The 19,005-nt window shown below is 39.0% G+C and overlaps 1 protein-coding gene and 1 long non-coding RNA gene across 13 annotated transcripts in view; both read left to right on the forward strand.

The window, feature by feature from the left end:
- Window positions 1-19,005, forward strand: part of WDPCP (WD repeat containing planar cell polarity effector) — a 720,444-nt gene that overhangs the window by 264,519 nt on the left and 436,920 nt on the right. The gene's annotated exons all lie outside the window — the stretch shown is intronic.
- Window positions 1,938-11,292, forward strand: LOC134759640 (uncharacterized). Its single transcript, XR_010136177.1, has 2 exons — window positions 1,938-3,254; window positions 9,997-11,292. It is a non-coding gene; the product is annotated as an uncharacterized LOC134759640 (long non-coding RNA).

Consider the following 19,005-nt stretch of genomic DNA (forward strand, 5'->3'; position numbering starts at 1 on the left):
AATTGATTCATGTCTACCCATGTTTTTAATTTATTCATGTCTACCCAAGATGGAAATTCTGTGAGGGTAGGCACCTTAAAATGCATGAATCTATAAATGAATAAAATGATGTTCTTGGTATAAAAGCACAAATTGATTGGTTAAAAACTGTGTCCTGATTCAGAAAGTAGAAGAAAATAGGGATTTTCTAAATCTAATCTTATTTCAGTTGCTACTGGGGGAAATTTAGCCAGATATCGGGCAAAATTCACCCCCGATATTTCACGTAGATTCTTTTCTATCTTCCCTAAGTGTTGGCCAGTCTGAGAAATAAAGGGACAGAGTACAAAATAGAGAAATTTTAAAGCTGGGTGTCTGGGGGAGACATCACATGTCGGCAGCTTCCGTGATGCCCCCTGAGCCGTAAAGCCAGCAGGTTTTTATTAGTGATTTTCAAAAGGGGAGGGAGTGTACGAATAGGGTGTGGGTCACAGACATCACGTGCTTCACAAGGTAATAGAATATTACAAGGCAAATGGAGGCAGGGTGAGATCAGAGGACCACAGGACCAGGGCGAAATTAAAATTGCTAATGAAGTTTCGGGCACGCATTGTCATTGATAACATCTTATCAGGAGACAGGGTTTGAGAGCAGACAACCAGTCTGACCAAAATTTATTAGGCGGGAATTTCCTCGTCCTAATAAGCCTGGGAGTGCTACAGGAGACTGTGGCTTATTTTATCCCTACTGCTTCGACCATAAAAGACGGCCACCCCCTGAAGCGGCCATTTTAGAGGCCTACCCTCAGGGACGCATTCTCTTTCTCAGGGATGTTCCTTGCTGAGGAAAAGAATTCAGCGGTATTTTTCCCCTTTGCTTTTTAAAGAAGAGAAATATGGCTCTGTTCTGCCTGGCTCACCGGCGGTCAGAGTTTAAGGTTATCTCTCCTGTTCCCTGAACATTGTTGTTATCCTGTTCTTTTTTCAAGGTGCCCAGATTTCATATTGTTCAAACACACATGCTCTACAAACAATTTGTGCAGTTAACGAAATCATCACAGGGTCCTGAGGTGACATACATCCTCCTCAGCTTACGAAGGTGATGGGATTAAGAGATTAAAGTAAAGACAGGCATAGGAAATCACAAGGGTATTGACTGGGAAAGTGATAAGTGTCCATGAAATCTTCACAATTTATGGTCAGAGATTGCAGTAAAGACAGGCATAAGAAATTATTAAAGTATTAATTTGGGGAACTAATAAATGTCCATGAAATCTTCACAATCCACATTCTTCTGCCATGGCTTCAGCTGGTCCCTCCATTCGGGGTCCCTGACTTCCCACAACAAGTTGCAATGAGGGAGCCAGTTATATAAAGGAATCCAGCAATGAATCCTTTTTTTTGAGGCAGGTCTTGCTCTGTTGCTCAGGCTAAAGTTCAGTGGCATGATCATGGCTCACTGCAGCCTCTACTTCCTGGGCTCAAGTGATCCTGGCCTCAGTCTCTTGAGTAGCTGGGAGTACAGGCACATGCCACCAGCCAATTAAAAAATTATTTTTTTTAAGAGACAGGGTCTTGCTATTTTGCCCGGGCTGGTCTCAGACTCTTGGCCCCAGTCAGTCCGCCTGCCTTGGCCTCCAAAAGTGCTGGGATTGTAGGTGTGAGCCACTATGCCTGGCCAATGAATACTTTTGAAGAGCAGAAATCCTCTTCTAACTAAAGTTATTTCTTGCCTTATGTGTTTTAAAAATGAGAACTTTGTATATCAGATTTTAAGTTGGGCATAACTTTTAACTCCAAAATAATTAGAAGCATTGAACCAAGGAAAAAACAAGCATGACAAGTTATTTTTACAAATTTCTCATATTGTATGATTTTGCCGTCTTTACTCTCTTGCTAGTGATTTATGCTGTCCAACTTTTTTTTTTTTTTTTTTTTTTTTTTTTTTTGAGACAGAGTCTCACTCTGTCGCCCAGCTGGAGTACAGTGGTGCAATCTTGGCTTACTGCAACCTCCACCTCCCAGGTTCAAGCGATTCTCCTGCCTCAGCCTCCTGAGTAGCTGGGATTACAGGCGCCCGCCACCATGCCTGGCTAATTTTTGTATTTTTAGTAGAGATGGGGTTTTGCCATGTTGACCAGGCTGGTCTCAAGCTCCTGACCTCAGGAGATCCGCCCACCTTGGCCTCCCAAAGTGCTGGGATTATAGGCTTGAGCCACCATGCCTGGCCTACTGTCCAATTTATAATTAATAACAACATATTAGAAATAACTTACAGCTGGATACCCTTTTTATCTGGGGCAAATACTACACATGATAAGGTAGTTTCTACCTATCTACTCCTGGCTGTTAGACTGAGCCAATCAGGTAGTCCTGCCCAGAGAGCTTACTCTTAAGGAAACGATTGGTGTTAGATTAGTTAGATTAGATGAAGTAGCTGTGGAATAGTTGTGAGTCTAGCAGTATGGTGGTAGGGAGTGAGGAAAAGTATTCAGTGGGTTAAGGGATATGGGACTGGAATACACAATATAGGATTTTTGCCATTCCTTGCCTCCTTTGGTTTCCTCTGGAGCCTGATTATCTACACGTCCACTGCTTCTGTGATTTGCCTGATTTCTTTGCGGTAATTTTCTTTTCTGTTAAAGTTTACTGGAGTTGGTTTCTGTTCTTTTAAACAAAGCTAGAAGAAGAAACAACCAAGTACATGATTATGTGTCTGGGCAGATGATCACTATCAAGTTTACATGGGAGAGAGTAAAATATATATAAAATATATGTGGGAAAAATAGAAACAGTGCTGAAATAATTAGGTTGCTGAATTATAACCCAATAGACTACATGAATTAATTTATGGTATGATACGAATAACTATGAATATATCATGTTGAAACATTGTAGTTCATCTTTCACCTGATGGTCACGTGTCCAAGAATGTTTGAATATTTAAAACTTTTCTGGCATCTTAAAATATGAGCCACTTCTAGTAATGGTGGAATAGGTCATATTGAACTAATCCTTTTACAGAAAACCATGATAAATTCTGGACAAAATACAGAAAACCCACAACTCTCTGAAGGCACTGGAGAGTGACCATAGCAGGCATAAACTGAAAGGGAGTCTATACTTGGAAAGAGGGAGTATCACCAAATAAACAAAAATGAGGTTTTGTTGCCAGCAGACCTTCACTGCAAGAAATTCTAAAGGAAATTCTTCAGGTTGAAAGGAAATGATACCAGATGGAAACTTGGATCTGAGGAATGGAGAACTCCAGAAATGGTAAGTATATGGGTAAATATATTTATTTCTCTCAATTAAAAAAAGACTAAGGTTAAAAATTATAACATTCTTCTGTGAGGTTTGTGGCATATGTAAATATAGTACACTGATTTATTTTACACATGAGGAAAGTGACACATGGTAATGTTAAATAATTTACCCAGACCGGGTGCGGTGGCTCATGCCTGTAATCTCAGCACTTTGGGAGGCGAATCATGAGGTCAGGAGATTGAGACCATACTGGCTAACACGGTGATACCCTGTCTCTACTAAAAAAAAATACAAAAAATTAGCTGGGCCTAGTGGCACGCACCTGTAGTCTCAGCTATTCAGGAGGCTGAGGCAGGAGAATCTCTTGAACCGAGAGGCGGAGGTTGCAGTGAGCCGAGATCGCGCCACTGCACTCCAGCCTGGGTGACAGAATGAGACTCCACCTCAAAAAAAAAAAAAGAAAAAAAAAATTTACCTGAAGTTTCATAAAGTGTAAGTGGCAGAGCAAGGATTTGAACACAGTGTGTCTAACTTCAGAGTTTATGCTCCAAGCTACTATATTATACCACCTCAGAAAATGAAAACTGAATTAAACTTCATGACTAGCATATGGCAAATAAAATACAATATATGAATAAACTAAATTAAAGTATTTGTCAAAAATATGAAATATGAGAAACATTTAATTCCCATTTCTAGTGTACTTGGCATTCTGTTTTTCCTACATATAATATATACACTTCAATTTCTCCGCTGTAAACATGATAATGATCATCTACCTCGATGTATCCCTATGGTTAATCCCTAGGGCAGGTAATACCTATCCCAAGTTCCTCATCCCTTGGCTTTATTTTGTCACTTAGCCCTTCCTTTGCTCTCACAACTCCTATTTTAATATGTTTGACTGGAAAACAAGAGCCGACAGCCTAGAGTAGGAAAGCTAAGGGGAAAGTTGATGAGGTGAAGGTTGAGGGGAGGATAGAAAAATCAGGCTATTCTTTGGTGGGGAAGGACATAAACATCCATCAAGTTCATAAAAATTCTCTGCGTTTTGTCCAGTTTGAGAATACATGATAATACATATGTTTTCAGACCTTTTTTAAATAGCAAAGAACCCTTTTTCCGAGTTAAATATTTCATTTTATTGCAGTGTATAAAACAAATACATTGTTTACATGCACGGGTGTTTTTGTGCTTTTACATTTATAAATATTTGCATCAAGTTAATGGGATTAGCCATTTTTTGGCTAATTTGAAAAAGGCAAAATTTGAAAATGAGAGTTGTGAATGTCAGTTGTGATCTTAGTCTCAGCACCCAGTTATTTCTGTAGTTTTAGTGAATAAGTATTGAGATAAGTGGTGAAAATGGCCCTACTAACAGAAGCAGGGAGCCAGTCATTCAACCACATCCTTAACCCCTTTTCTTGAGCTGTCTTTTGTGATTATAACTATATATAGGTACTCGGGGTTCAAAGCATATGAGAGAGTCTGAAGGTGTTTTAAAACTACCCATTGAGGTACTTTCAATGCTATATATAGTCCGATAGTCCTTTCTGAGGGCTTCTAAGTAAACTGAAAATATGCTTGCTAGCCCTGTCTACCAGGATACAGCAAATTTCATGTAGGTGGGGAATTTGGGGAGAAATAGTTATCAACACACTGTTAACTGGCTACTTGATTCTGCATGTCAGTGATAGCTCTGACCCACTGAGCCCTTGCCCATGTGAGTTAGCAAATGTTTGTGAGGAAATTGAGTACAGGCTCCCAGCACTAAAGCTATAGAAGGAAGAAAGCCAGGTGTTCAATATCAGGTAGGATAGCGCTTATAATCTTTGGACCTTCCCATCTTTTTTTTGACATGACATTGCTTCCTTGGGCTTTCCCATTCTGCTGGATCTTTCTTTTTTGCATTGGTGACATAGTATAGCTTTAGCAAGATATATGTGAAACAACACATAACATATATAAGGCCAAAGGAAAAAAAAAATACATGTACCTGCTCTCCAGCTTAAGAAATAGAACATTAACAGTGCTTTTGAACCACCTACAGATCCCTTCCCAATTGCATTCTTCTTTTTCCTCACTAGTGATAACCATTGTCTCAAGTTTTTAGTTAATTATTCTCTTGGTTTTCTTCATAGACTTTTCATTTATATTCTAAATAGTAGGTTTCATTTTGATCATTTTTGAATTTTATAGAAATGAGCGTTTTTCTGCAGCTTGTTTCTTTGTTCAACATTGTTTTTGAGAGTCATCTATATTGTTTTCTACCTTATACTTCATTTATTCTCCATTTTCCATTTAATGACATTTAGGTTGTTTCCAGTTTTTAACTATTTCTAACATTGGTACTGTAAAAAATAAAGTAGAGATTCCTCTTCAAAGACTTTCCTTCCCATTTAATTAGGAATAAGTAGTAACTTCTCTTGGAAACAAAATTTATTCAAAGACCTGTGCTAACATTCTTAAATATCTGCTAGCTGTGATAAAGAAATCAATGTACTTTATGTTGTTAGCTCTCACAATTTAGCCTAAATATTTACCCTGGCATGCTTATACTGGTCCAAGCAAGCATTAGGTCATAGCCTGTTTCTCTTCCTTATTTGAAGGTGTTTTTACCTTTATTAGCATTCCACAAGTTACTTCCTCCTTCTTTTGTTCTCCTCTGCCTTTACCTCTTTTAACAAGTTCTAAGTTGCTAGCCAGTCGGGACAAATACAAAATGTGAGGTACCATTCCAGCCAATGGAAACTGGACACAGCAGTAGGGTGGATGCGTCAGGTTATAAATGACCCTGTCTCCTTTGTTTGGTGTACTCTCGTGGCAAAACTGCTGGCGAGTGTACCCTTTCTGCAGGAAGTAAAAATGGCCTTGCTGAGTAAATTAAATTTATGTTCAAGTGCTATTTCTTTACGGCACTGGGAAACAAGCGTTTCAAACAGTACTATGTGTACTTTTATAAATATCTCCCATTACAAATGAGAAGCTGTTATGGAATTTTTAGAGCTCTTTAGAGAAATAGTTTTTTTTTTTAGGAATTTATTCAGCATTTATAGTCAGAGACTTCTTCCTTCTTTCTAACCTAAAGTAGTTATATTACCCTTAAACTTGTTTCCTTTTATTCTAGAAGGCATAGTAGTTGAACTAGATTGCTTGGGTTAAAAATTCCCAGCTCTCTCATGTTTGTTTAGTCTAGGGCAAGCTAATTAATCTCTCTGACCTTGTGCCTTCGCCTGTAAACAACCTCATATGGCTGTCGTAAGGATCATTGAATTAATACATGTAAGTGCCTGAAACATGGCAAACTTTCAGTAAATGTTAGCTCTTATTATTCTTAGTCTACCCATAATGGAAGTGGAAAAAGCTGTCATTATCTTTTATGGGATACCCATTTATACACTTAAATTCAGTACTCCTCAACCCTATTCTAAATTCAAAGGCATACTTATTGGATTTTAATTCACATTATATCAAAATGAGGTATATAAAAAATTATTTATTCAATGAGTTTAATATCTCCTGGATGCCTGGCATTTTGAAAGGCACTGGGCAAACAATGGTCAACTAAATTGACATGGTTTCTGCCCTTAAGAAACATCAGAGTCTAACAGAGAATAAAGACCGAAAAAAATACACAAATATCGAATTTCAAACTGTTATTAGTGCTATGAAAATAAAGAATATGGGCTATGAAGGGGAAAAAAACAAGGGATGTCTACTTTAGAGGAAAGGATTGGGGAAATATTGCTCTTTTAGCAACTGATATTTAAACTGTAACTGTAGCTAAGTAGGGGGAAAAGTGCTTCTTACAGAGGGATCCGCATGTGTCCAGCTCCTCAGGTGGGAAAGAGCCTGGCGTACTGGGGGCTCAAGAGAAGCCAGAGAGGCTAGAGCTTAGTGAACAAAGTGGGAGCTGCATGAAGTTAAGTTGTAGAGTGTGATATAATGGGAAATGAAATATATACTTAGTCTTTGTTCCTGGTTTTTAGCACACAGCTTCTAAAACCCTTGCAATCTCTGCAGTTGATAAGAATGTCTTGTATGCTAAGATGACTGGTGGCTGGGGGTCCCTAGATAGTTTCGGAATGGGGGCTGGTAGCCAGAAAGACCAAGGGAAGTATAGGGTTTGAATTTTCAGCCCCACTCCCTGACCTCTAGGGGAGGGGAGAGGGGCTAGAGGTTGAGTTCAGTCAGCAATGTCCAGAGATTTAATTAATCACGCCTATTAATGAAACCTTTGACGCCACTAAATAACAGAGTTCAGAGCTTCTGGGTTGGTGAACACATTGCAGTGCTGGGAGGGTGGCAAGCCAGTAGAAGGCATGGAAGCCCTGTCTTAACCATTCTCCCCACAACCACACCACCCCCGACCCCAACTCCACCCGACCCCTGCTGCCATTTGCCCTATGCATCTCTTGCATTTGGCTGTTGCTAAGTTGTATTCTTTATGATAAACTGGTAACAGTAAGTAAGGTTCCTTTCTGAGTTCTATGAGCCATTCTAGCAAATTACAGAACCTGAGGAGGGGGTCGTGGGAACCCTTGAGTATATAGCTAGTCAGTCGTAAGTATCAGCAACAACATGGGACTTGCAACCAATATCTGAAGTGAGGACAGTCTTGTGGGACTGAGCTCTTAAATCTGTAGAGTCTGTTGCTAATTCTGGATATTGTCAGGATTGAACTGAATTGTAAGACATCCAGTTGGTGTCCAGAGAATTGGAGAATTGCTTGGTGTGGAAAACCTCCACACATTTGGTGTCAGAAGTGTGAACCCAGAAAATCTGAGACAGGTCTCAGTTAATTTAGAAAGTTTATTTTGCCAAGGTTGAGGATGCGCCTGTGACACAGCTTCAGGAAGTCCTGACAACATGTGCCCAAAGTGGTCACAGCACAGCTTGGTTTTACACATTTAGGGAAACATGAGACATCAATCAATACAAGAAAGAAGTACATTGGCTCAGTCTGGAAAGGCAGGACAACTTGAAGCAAAGGCAGGAAGACTAGAAGCGGGGAGAGCTTCCAGGTCACAGATAGGTGAGACACAAATGGTTACATTCTTTGAGTTTCTAATTAGCCTTTCCAAAGGACGCAAATCAGATATCCATCTATCTCAGTGAGCAGAGGAGTGACTTCGAATAGAATGAGAGGCAGGTTTGCCCTAAGCAGTTTCCAGCTTGAGTTTTCTTTGGTGATTTTGGGGGACCAAGATATTTTCTTTTCACAGACATATAAAAACAGATCAGAGTGGTACATTCAAGGTCCTGCAAACCATGTAAAGGGAAATGGATGGGAATTCTCGAAGAATTTGAGGTTGGAGAGGAGAAGGTTCCATTTTATGTCTTAAAGGATCTGCCTGTAGCGTAGAGAAAGTACTGAATATAGATGAGTTAGGAGACTGTAATAGATTGTTGAGGTAGAAGATGATGGTGGCAGTGGATATAAAACTAGACATTCAGAAATATTTAGGATATAGAATAGACAGGACTGGGCGATGGCTATATATGTACCTGCAGATGGTGAGAGAGGGGGAGATGTCAAGGATAAGAGTTTTGACTAATCAATCTCCTTTGCAAAGTTTTAAATTGTGTTTGTGGTTTTTTTATTCAGCCTCAGGTTTACAACTTTTCTCTTTAGTTATATAACCTGTAATATAATTCAGTATTTTTTCAAAAATAGAGGCTTAACTAATGTGGGATTCCAGGTTATATATACTGATTTCCTGCTTGCTTTTTAAGATTATCTATCAATATAGTAATTTATTTATTAATTCCTTGAGAATTTACATTTAGCAAGGTGTTGGTAAGATACAATGATTCAGAAGTGAATTGAATGAAAGCACAATGCTAAACCACTGACACCTTATTTTTCTCAGTGATTCCTTGATGTTTTATTATACTATAATTCATATCCTATAGAGTTTAAATATTTCTTTAATTTTCTAAGGTTATTTAAAATACATACTTGTGTATTTTCAAGGTGTATATCTCCAGCTTATTCTCTATTGGTTCTGACCAACAGTCATCCATACATTTATTCAAACTCTTATTGAAGTGAATTGAATTTTCAGTCTATGTATTCTTAACAAATTCATAAGTTTTATAAAAAATAACGCATTCTTTTTTTGGTCTTAAAACAATATCCTGCAAGCTTTGAAGGTTGAAAATTTTAAGTCTAATAATCTGGGATTTGATAATCATTCTGTGTTCAGCCTTTTCATGACCTTCGTGCTTTAGGATAAATCTCGTTTTGCTTTCGTCATTCTGGACAGTAGTCTGGTCTTTTTAAAAAGTGCAGTTTTGGCCAGGTGTCATGACTCACGCCTGTAATCCCAGCACCTTGGGAGGCCAAGGCGGCGGATCACGAGGTCAGGAGATCAAGACTATCCTGGCTAATACGGCGAAACCCCATCTCTACTAAAAATACAAAAAATTAGCCAGGTATGGTGGCACGTGCCTGTAATACTGGCTACTCGGGAGGCTGAGGCAGGAGAATTGCTTGAACCTGGGAGGTGGAGGTTGCAGTGAGCCAAGATCGTGCCACTGCACTCCAACCTGGGCGACAGAGCAAGACTCTGTCTCAAAAAAAAAAAAAAAAAAAGTGCAGTTTTAAGCTTTAATAACATCACAAGTATAAGTACTATATATAGGTTTAGAAAGAACATCATTTGAAACTTTATTTACATTTGTTTTATAGTCATTTATCTTTGTTAATTTTGAATAACAAAATTTTAACTTTGATTTTTCATTTCAGTTGATTGAAGATGAGCAAACATTGAAAAAAAGTTAATTGTGCTATCTGGTTAGCTGAACTCAAACTCACGACGACAGAAAGAAGAAAACTCACTTCCTGTCGTAAGAAGGAGGCTCCCCACAGACATTGAATTAACAACTGGATGAAAACTTCAAGGAAACTGGGTTCATAGTTCACAACAAGCCTAGATCTGGGAGATGCCAGCAAGCAGAAAAACTGTGGCTGAAATTGAGGCAATGTTAGCAGAGTCCCACAAGCATGCACTGCACATTTGCTGAATTGAATATTCCAAAACCACAGGTTACAGAATTCTAACAGTGAAATTCCGAAGCATACCTAAATGTATAAATGCTACAAGTGAACCAGACTGAACTTGGCTTCTGTCATCTAATGGAATGAGAAAATGAAATTTCCAAAAATATTCTTGACAAGTTGACCCTTACAATGAAGCACCTTTCCACCTAAGTGACAATGTTGTCTGTCAAAATTACTTTGTTTTATGTACAGAGAAGCCACCAAAGTTTAGCAACATGAGAATCCCCAAAAGTTAATGTTTGGTGGGCCATTAAGGAGTCTTGCATTACCAGCCCTCCATTTTTATTGAGATATAATTCATATACCCTAAAATTCACCCTTTTAAAGTATACAATTTAATGGTTTTTAGTATACTCAAAAGTTTGCCACCATCGCCACTGTCTTAGCCCATTTTCTGTTGCTATCACAGAATACCTGAGAATGGGTAATTTATAAAGTGAAGAAATTTATTTCTTAGAGTTTTGGAGGCTGACAAGCACAATTTCAAGGGGATGAAGTCCTTGCTGTGTGGCAGAAGGCATCATATGGTGAGAGATAGGGAGTGTGTTAGAGGGCTCTTTTTCTTTCTCTTTTTTAAGGCCACAGTCCTTTTGCACTAGGGATCTACCCTTATGACCTCAATTTAACCTTAATTGCCTCTCAAGAATCTATCTTAAGGGATACATTGAAACCATAGCAACCACTATCTAATTGAGAACATTTTTATCAACCCAAAAAGCAATCCTATATGCATTAGTAGTCATTCCCCATTTCTCCCTACCTCCAACCCCAGCAAGTAATCTACTCTGTGTCTCTATGGATTTGCCCCATCTACACATTACATATATATGAAATTATACAATATGTGGCTTTATGTGTCTATTGGCTTTTTCTTTTTGAAGAACCTATAATCAATGATAAATTTTACTTGGCAGTGCTTCAGTATTTTTTCATTTCCATACTACAGTTGTTATTCCATTAAATGATGCTATTTTTCAACAAGCAGAGGACTTGTTATACATTGCATATGTGGCATTTTCTGGATGACACTTTTTCAGACTAGTGGATTAGTAGTAGAAGAGATTGTCTTGCTTGCTGTTCTGTGTCTCACCTGTTCTATTAACATTACAATTTTTTGATGGAGTTATGTTAAAACTGTCGTATATGCATCAAAACCTTGTTCTTTGGATGATCTTAAGACTAGAATTAGAAATGCAATCCTTTCAATCATTGCACCAGCAGTGAGCTGTATGTATGTATGTATGTGTGTGTGTATTTGTGTGTATACCTACATACATTTCCTACCTCTGATCTCTGAGAGGACTTAGAAGCAATGACAATCTAGTAGGAGTGAGCACACTAGTGTCCACATCTCTATTTTTAACTATCATTTTCCACCAAAAGGGTTCAGGGCCTCTTAGAGAAATAGCTTGCTGTGCCAGAAAACAATGAAATGTTGAGAGAATGATAAAACCATGTCAAAAGCACACAGGAGCAAGCTTGAAGGAACTCCACTGGCCAAATCTGGGACATTTTGAATGTCAGAATAAATAATAATACATTTAACTCATTGAGTAAGTTGAAATTCACAAGTACATACATGAAATTTATAAATAAGTGTCAATTGGAAAGCTCTACCTTACAGTATAATACCAACTTATGTAGAAAAATGTTGGAATTAGAAAATCATCTTTGGCAATTCTCATAGTAATAATTTATTTGGGCAGAATCATCAGTGGATTCTATAACTGGTAGGTGAAATTTTTTTTGGAAAATTTTTATTTTTAAAAATTTTATTATTTTTAAAGTTTTAAGTTCCAGGATACATATGCAGGATGTGCAGCTTTGTTACAAATGTGTGCCATGGTTGCACCTATCAACCCATCACCTAGGTATTAAGCCCCACATGCATTAGTTATATATCCTGGTGCACTCCCTCCCACCACAACCCCCGACAGGCTCTACCCAGTGTGTGTTGTTCCCCTTCCTGTGTCCATGTGTTCTCATTGTTCAGCTCCCACTTATAAGTGAGAATATGTGGTGTTTGGTTTTCTGTTCCTGTGTTAGTTTGCTGAGGATAATGGCTTCCGGCTCCATCCATGTCCCTGCAAAGGACATGATCTCATTCCTTTTTATGGCTGCATGCTATTCCTGGCATATATGTGCCACATTTTCTTTATCCAGTCTATCATTGATGGGCATTTGGACTAATTCCATGTTTTGCTATTGTGAATAGTGCTGCAGTGGAAATACGTTTGCATGTATCTTTATAACAGAATGATTTATATTCCTTTGGGTATATACCCAATAATGGGATTGCTAGGTCAAGTGGTATTTCTGGTTCTAGATCTTTGAGGAATCATCACACTGTTTTTCACAGTGGTTGAACCAATATACATTCCCACCAACAGTGGAAAAGCTTTCCTGTTTCTCCACAGCCCCACCAGCATCTGTTGTTTCTTGACTTTTTAGTAACTGCCATTCTGGCTGGCATGAGATGGTATCTTATTGTGGTTTTGATTTGCATTTCTCAATGATTAGTGATGTCTAGCTTTTTTTTCACATGTTTGTTGGCTGCATAAATGTCTTCTTTTGAGAAGTGTCTCTTCATGTCCTTTGCCCACTTCTTAGTGGGGTTGTTTGTTGTTTTCTTGTAAATTTACATTCCTTGTAAATTCTAGATATTAGACCTTTGTCAGATGGATAGATTGCAAAATTTTCCCATTCTGGGGTTGTTTGTTCACTCTGATAATAGTTTCTTTTGCTATGCAGAAGCTCTTTAGTTTAATTGGATCCCATTTGTCAATTTTTGCTTTTGTTGCAACTGCTTTTTTTTTTTTAATTATTATTTGAGATGGAGTCTGGCTCTGTTGCCCAGGCTGGAGTGCAGTGGCATGATCTCAGCTCACTGCAACCTCCGCCTCCTGGGTTCAAGCGATTCTCCTGCCTCAGCCTCCCGAGTAGCTGGGACTACGGGTGTGTGCCGCCACGCCTAGCTGGTTTTTTTGTATTTTTAGTAGAGACAGTGTTTCACCATTTTAGCCAGGATGGTCTCAATCTCCTGACCTCGTGATCCACCTACCTTGGCCTCCCAAAGTGCTGGGATTAGAGGCATGAGCCACCGTGCCTGGCCTGCAACTGCTTTTGACATTTTCATTGTGAAATCTTTGTCCATGCCCATGTCCTGAATGGTTTTGCCTAGATTTTCTTCTAGGGTTTCTGTAGTTTTGGGTTTTACATTTAAGTTTTTAATTCATCTTGAGTTAAATTTTGCATAAGGTGTAGGGAAGGGGTCCAGTTTCAGTTTTTCTGCATATGGCTAGCCAGTTCTCTCAGCACTATTTATTTATTTATTTATTTATTTATTTATTATAGTTTAAGTTCTAGGGTACATGTGCACAACGTGCAGGTTTGTTACATATGTATACATGTGCCATGTTGGTTTGCTGCACCCATCAACTCATCATTTACATTAGGTATTTCTCCTATTGCTATCCCTCCCCCAGGCCCCTACCTCCCGACAGGCCCCAGTGTGTGATGTTCCCCTCCCTGTGTCCATGTGTTCTCATTATTCAACTCCCACTTATGCGTGAGAACATGCAGTGTTTGGTTTTCTGATCTTGTGATAGTTTGCTGAGAATGATGGTTTCCAGCTTCATCCATGTCCCTGCAAAGGACATGAAGTCACCCTTTTGTATGGCTGCATAGTATTCCATGGTGTATATGTGCCACATTTTCTTAATCCGGTCTGTCATTGATGGACATTTGGGTTGGTTCCAAGTCTGCTATTGTGAATAGTGCCACGATAAACATATGTGTGCATGTCAACAGCATTTATTAAATAGGGAATCCTTTTCCCATTGCTTATTTTTGTCAAGTTTGTTGAAGATCAGATGGTTGTAGATGTATGGTCATATTTCTGAGATCTCTATTCTGTTCCATTGGTCTGTGTGTCTGTTTTTGTACCAGTACAATGCTGTGTTGGTTACTGTAGCCTTGTAGTATAGTTTGAGGTCGGGTAGCATGATACCTCTGGCTTTGTTCTTTTTGCTTAGGATTGTCTTGGCTATACTCACTTTTTTTTGGTTCCATATGAATTTTATTTTATTTTATTTTATTTTTTTGTGACAGATTTTTGCTCTTGTCACCCAGGCTGGAATGAAATGGTGTGATCTTGGCTCACTGCAACTTCCACCTCCCAGCTTCAAGTGGTTCTCCTGCCTCAGCCTCCCAAAGAGCTGGGATTACAGGCATGCGACACTACGCCTGGCTAATTTTTTTTGTAGTTTTAAGAGACAGGGTTTGGTCAGGTTGGTCTCGAACTGCTGACCTCAGGTGATCCACCTGCCTTGGCCTCCCAAAGTGCTGTGACTACAGGCGTGAGCCACCACGCCTGGCCCCATATGAATTTTAAAGTAGTTTTTTCTAATTCTGTGAAGAATGTCAATGGCAGTTTAATGGGAATAACATTGAATCTATAAATTACTTTGGGCAGTATGATCATTTTCATGATATTGATTCTTCCTATCCATGAGCATGGAATGTTTTTCCATTTGTTTGTGTCCTCTCTGATTTCCTTAAGCAGTGGATTGTGGTTCTCCTTGAAGAGGTCCTTCACTTCCCTTGTTAACCATTATGTTAAATATTCCTAGATATTTTACTCCCTTTATAGCAATTGTGAATGGGAGTTCACTCATGATTTGGCTCTCTGCTTGTCTATTGTTGGTGTATAGGAATGGTTGTGATTTTTGCACATTGATTTTGTATCTTGAAACTTTGCAGAAGTTACTTATCAGCCTAAGACACTTCTGGGCTGAGGTGAAGGGGTTTTCTAGATATAGGATCATGTCATCTGCAAACAGAGACAGTTTGACTTCCTCTCTTCCTATTTGAATACCCTTTATTTCTTTCTCTTGCCTGATTGCCCTGGCCAGAACTTCCAATACTATGTTGAATAGGAGTGGTGAGAGAGGGCATCCTTGTCTTGTGCTGGTTTTCAAAGGGAATGCTTCCAGCTTTTGCCCATTCAGTATGATATTGGCTGTGGGTTTGTCATAAATGGCTATTATTTTGAGATAGATTCCATCAATACCTAGTTTATTGAGAGTTTTTAACATGAAGGGATGTTGAATTTTATCAAAGGCCTTTTCTGCATCTATTGAGATAATCATGTGGTTTTTTTCTTTAGTTATGTTTAGGTGATAAAATATTGATTTGCATATATTGAACCAGCCTTGCATCCCAGGAATGAAGCTGACTTGATTGTGGTGGATAAGCTTTTTGATGTGCTGCTGGATTCGGTTTGCCAGTATTTTATTGAGGATTTTTGCATTGATGTTCATCAGGGATGTTGGCCTGAAATTTTCTTTTTTTGTTGTATCTCTGCCAGGTTTTGGTATCAGGATGATGCTGGTATCATAAAATGAGTTAGGGAGGAGTTCCTCCTTTTCAGTTGTTTGGAATAGTTTTAAAATAAATGGTACTAGTTCCTCTTTGTACCTGTGGTAGAATTCAGCTGTAAATTCATTTGGTCCTGGCCTTTTTTTGGTTGGTAGGCCATTTATTGCTGCCTCAGTTTCAGAACTTGTTATTGGTCTGTTTAGGGATTCAGCTTCTTCCTGGTTCAGTCTTGGGAGGGTGGATGTGTCCAGGAATTTATTCATTTCTTCTAGATTTTCTAGTTTATTTGCATAGAGGTGTTTATAGTATTCTCCGATGTTTGTATTTTTGTGGGGTCAGTGGTGATCTCCCCTTTATCATTTTTTATTCTATTTGATTATTCTCTCTTTTTTCTTTCTTTTTTGAGATGGAGTCTCACTCTGTTGCCAGGCTGGAGTGCAGTGGTGCGGTCTCGGCTCACTGCAACCTCTGACTCCCTGGTTCAAGCAATTCTTCTGCCTCAAGCCTCCCAAGTAGCTGGGATTACAGGCACGCACCACCACGCCCGGCTAATTTTTGTATTTTTAGTAGAGACGGGGTTTCACCATGTTGGCCAGGCTGGTCTCAAACTCCTGACCTCGCGATCTGCCCGCCTCAGCCTCCCAAAGTGCTGGGATTACAGGCGTGAGCCACCATGCCAGGCCTCTTTTCTTCTTTATTAGTTTAGCTAGCCGTCTATTTTGTTAATTTTCAAAAAACCAGCTACTAGATTCATTGATTTTTTTTTTAAAGAGGTTTTTATGTCTCTTATCTCCTTCAGTTCTGCTCTGAACTTGGTTATTTCTTGTCTGCTTTGATTCTCTAGCTCTTTTAGTTGTGATGTTATGGTATTGATTTGAGATCTTTCTAGCTTTTTGATGTGGGCATTTAGTACTATAAATTTCCCTTATGACACTGCTTTAGCTGCTCCCCAGAGATTCTGTTATGTTTTCTCTTTGTTCTCTTTGGTTTCAAAGAACTTCTTGATTTCTGTCTTAATTTCATTATTTACCCAGGAGTCATTCAGGAGGAGGTTGTTCAATTTCCATGTAGTTGTATGGTTTTGAGTGAGTTTCTTAATCTTGAGTTCTAATTTGATTGCACTGTGGACTGAGAGACTGTTTTTATAATTTCACTTCTTTTGCATTTGCTGAGGAGTGTTTTACTTTCAATTATGTGATAGATTTTAGAATAAGTGACATGTGGCACCGAGAAGAATGTGTATTCTGTTGTTTTTGGGTGGAGTGTTCTGTAGATGTCTGTCAAGTCTACTTGATCCAGAGCTGAGTTCAAGTCCTGAATATCCTCGTTAATTTTCTGTCTAATATTGACAGTGGGGTGTTAAAGTCTCTAGCTGTTATTGTGTGGAAGTCTAAGTCTCTTTGTAGGTCTCTAAGAGCTTATTTTGTGAAGCTGGGTGCTCCTGTATTGTGTGCATATATGTTTAGGATAGTTAGCTTTTCTTGTTGAATTCAACCCTTTACCATTATGTAATGCCTTTCTTTGTCTTTTTTGATCTTTGTTGGTTTAAAGTCTGCTTTGTGAGAAACTAGAATTGCAACCCCTGCTTTTTTTGCTTTCCATTTGTTTGGTAAATTTTCCTTCATCCTTTTATTTTGAACCTTTGTGTGTCTTTGCACGTGAGATGGGGCGCTTGAATACAGCACACTGATGGGGGCTTGATTCTTTATCTAGCTTGTCATTCTGTGTCTTTTAATTGGGGGCATTTAGTCCATTTACATTTAAGGTTAAATGAGTGAATTTGATTCTGTCATTGTGATGCTAGCTAGTTATTTTGCAGACATGTTGTAGTTGCTTCACAGTGTCATTGGTCTTTGTACTTCAGTGTGTTTTTGTAGTGGTTGATAACGTTCTTTCCTTTCCATATTTAGTGCTTCCTTTAGGAGCTCTTGTAAGGAAGGCCTGGTGGTGATGAATTCCCTCAGCATTTGCTTATCCAAAAAGGATTTTATTTCCCCTTCACTTATGAAGCTTAGTTTGGCTGGATATGAAATTCTGGGTTGGAAATTCTTTTCTGTAAGAATGTTGACTATTGGCCCCCAATCTCTTCTGGCTTGTAGGGTTTCTGCTGAGAGGTCTGCTGTTAGTCTGATGGGCTTCCCTTTGTAGGTGACCTGGCCTTTCTCTCTGGCTGTCCTTAACAGTTTTTCCTTCATTTTGACCTTGGAAAATCTGATGATTATGTGTCTTGCGGTTGATCTTTTCATGGAGTATCTTACTGGTGTTCTGAAAACTAAAAAAGCCGGAGTGCCTCTTCTCTTCCAAAAGATTTCAACACCTCTTCAGCAAGGGCACAGAACTGGACGGAGGCTGAGATGAATGAATTGACAGAAATAGGCTTCAGAAGGTGGGTAATAACAAATTTCACCGAGCTAAAGGAGCATGTTCCAACCCAATGCAAAAAAGCTAAATTTGAATGTTGGTCTGTTTTGCTAGTTTGGGGACATTCTCCTGGATTATATCCTGAAGTATGTTTTCCAACTTGGTTCCATTCTCCTTATCTCTTTCAGGTACCCCAATCAATCGCAGGTTCGGTCTTTTTACATAACCCCATAGTTCTTAGAGGTTTTGTTCGTTCCTTTTCATTCTTTTATCTCTAATCTTGTCTGCCTTTCTTATTTCAGCAAGATAGTCTTCAAGCTCTGAAATTCTTTCCTCCACTTGGTCTGTTTGACTGTTAATACTTGTAGTTGATTTGTGAAGTTCTCATGTTATGTTTTTCAGCTCCATCAGGTCATTGATGTTCCTCTCTAAACTGGTTATTCTGGTTAACAGCTGCTGTGATGTTTTCTCATGGTTCTTAGCTTCTTTGCAGTGGATTAGAACATGCTCCTTTAGCTTAGAGAAGTTTGTTATTACTTACCTTCTGAGGCTTACTTCTGTCAATTCATCCATGTCAGCCTCCACCCAGTTCTGTGCCCTTGCTGGAGAGGATTATTTGGAGACGAGGCACTCTGGCTCTTTTAGTTTTCAGCGTTTTTTTCATTGATTCTTTCTCATCTTTGTGAGTTTGTCTAGCTTCAATCTTTGAGGCTGCTGACCTTTGCATGGGGTTTTTTTGGGGACTTTTTTTGTTGATGCTGTTGTTGTTGTTCCTTTCTGTTTGTTTTTCTTTTAATAGTCATACGCCTCTTCTGTAGGGCTGCTGCAGCTTTCTGGGGGTCCACTCCAGACTCTGTTTGCCTGGGTCCCTCTCACACTGGAGATGTCACCAGTGGAGACTGCAGAACAACAAAGATGGCTGCCTGCTCCATCCTCTGGGATTTCCATCCCAGA

The sequence above is a fragment of the Pongo abelii genome, chromosome 12 (assembly GCF_028885655.2).
Source record: "Pongo abelii isolate AG06213 chromosome 12, NHGRI_mPonAbe1-v2.0_pri, whole genome shotgun sequence".
Classification (NCBI taxonomy): domain Eukaryota; kingdom Metazoa; phylum Chordata; class Mammalia; order Primates; family Hominidae; genus Pongo; species Pongo abelii.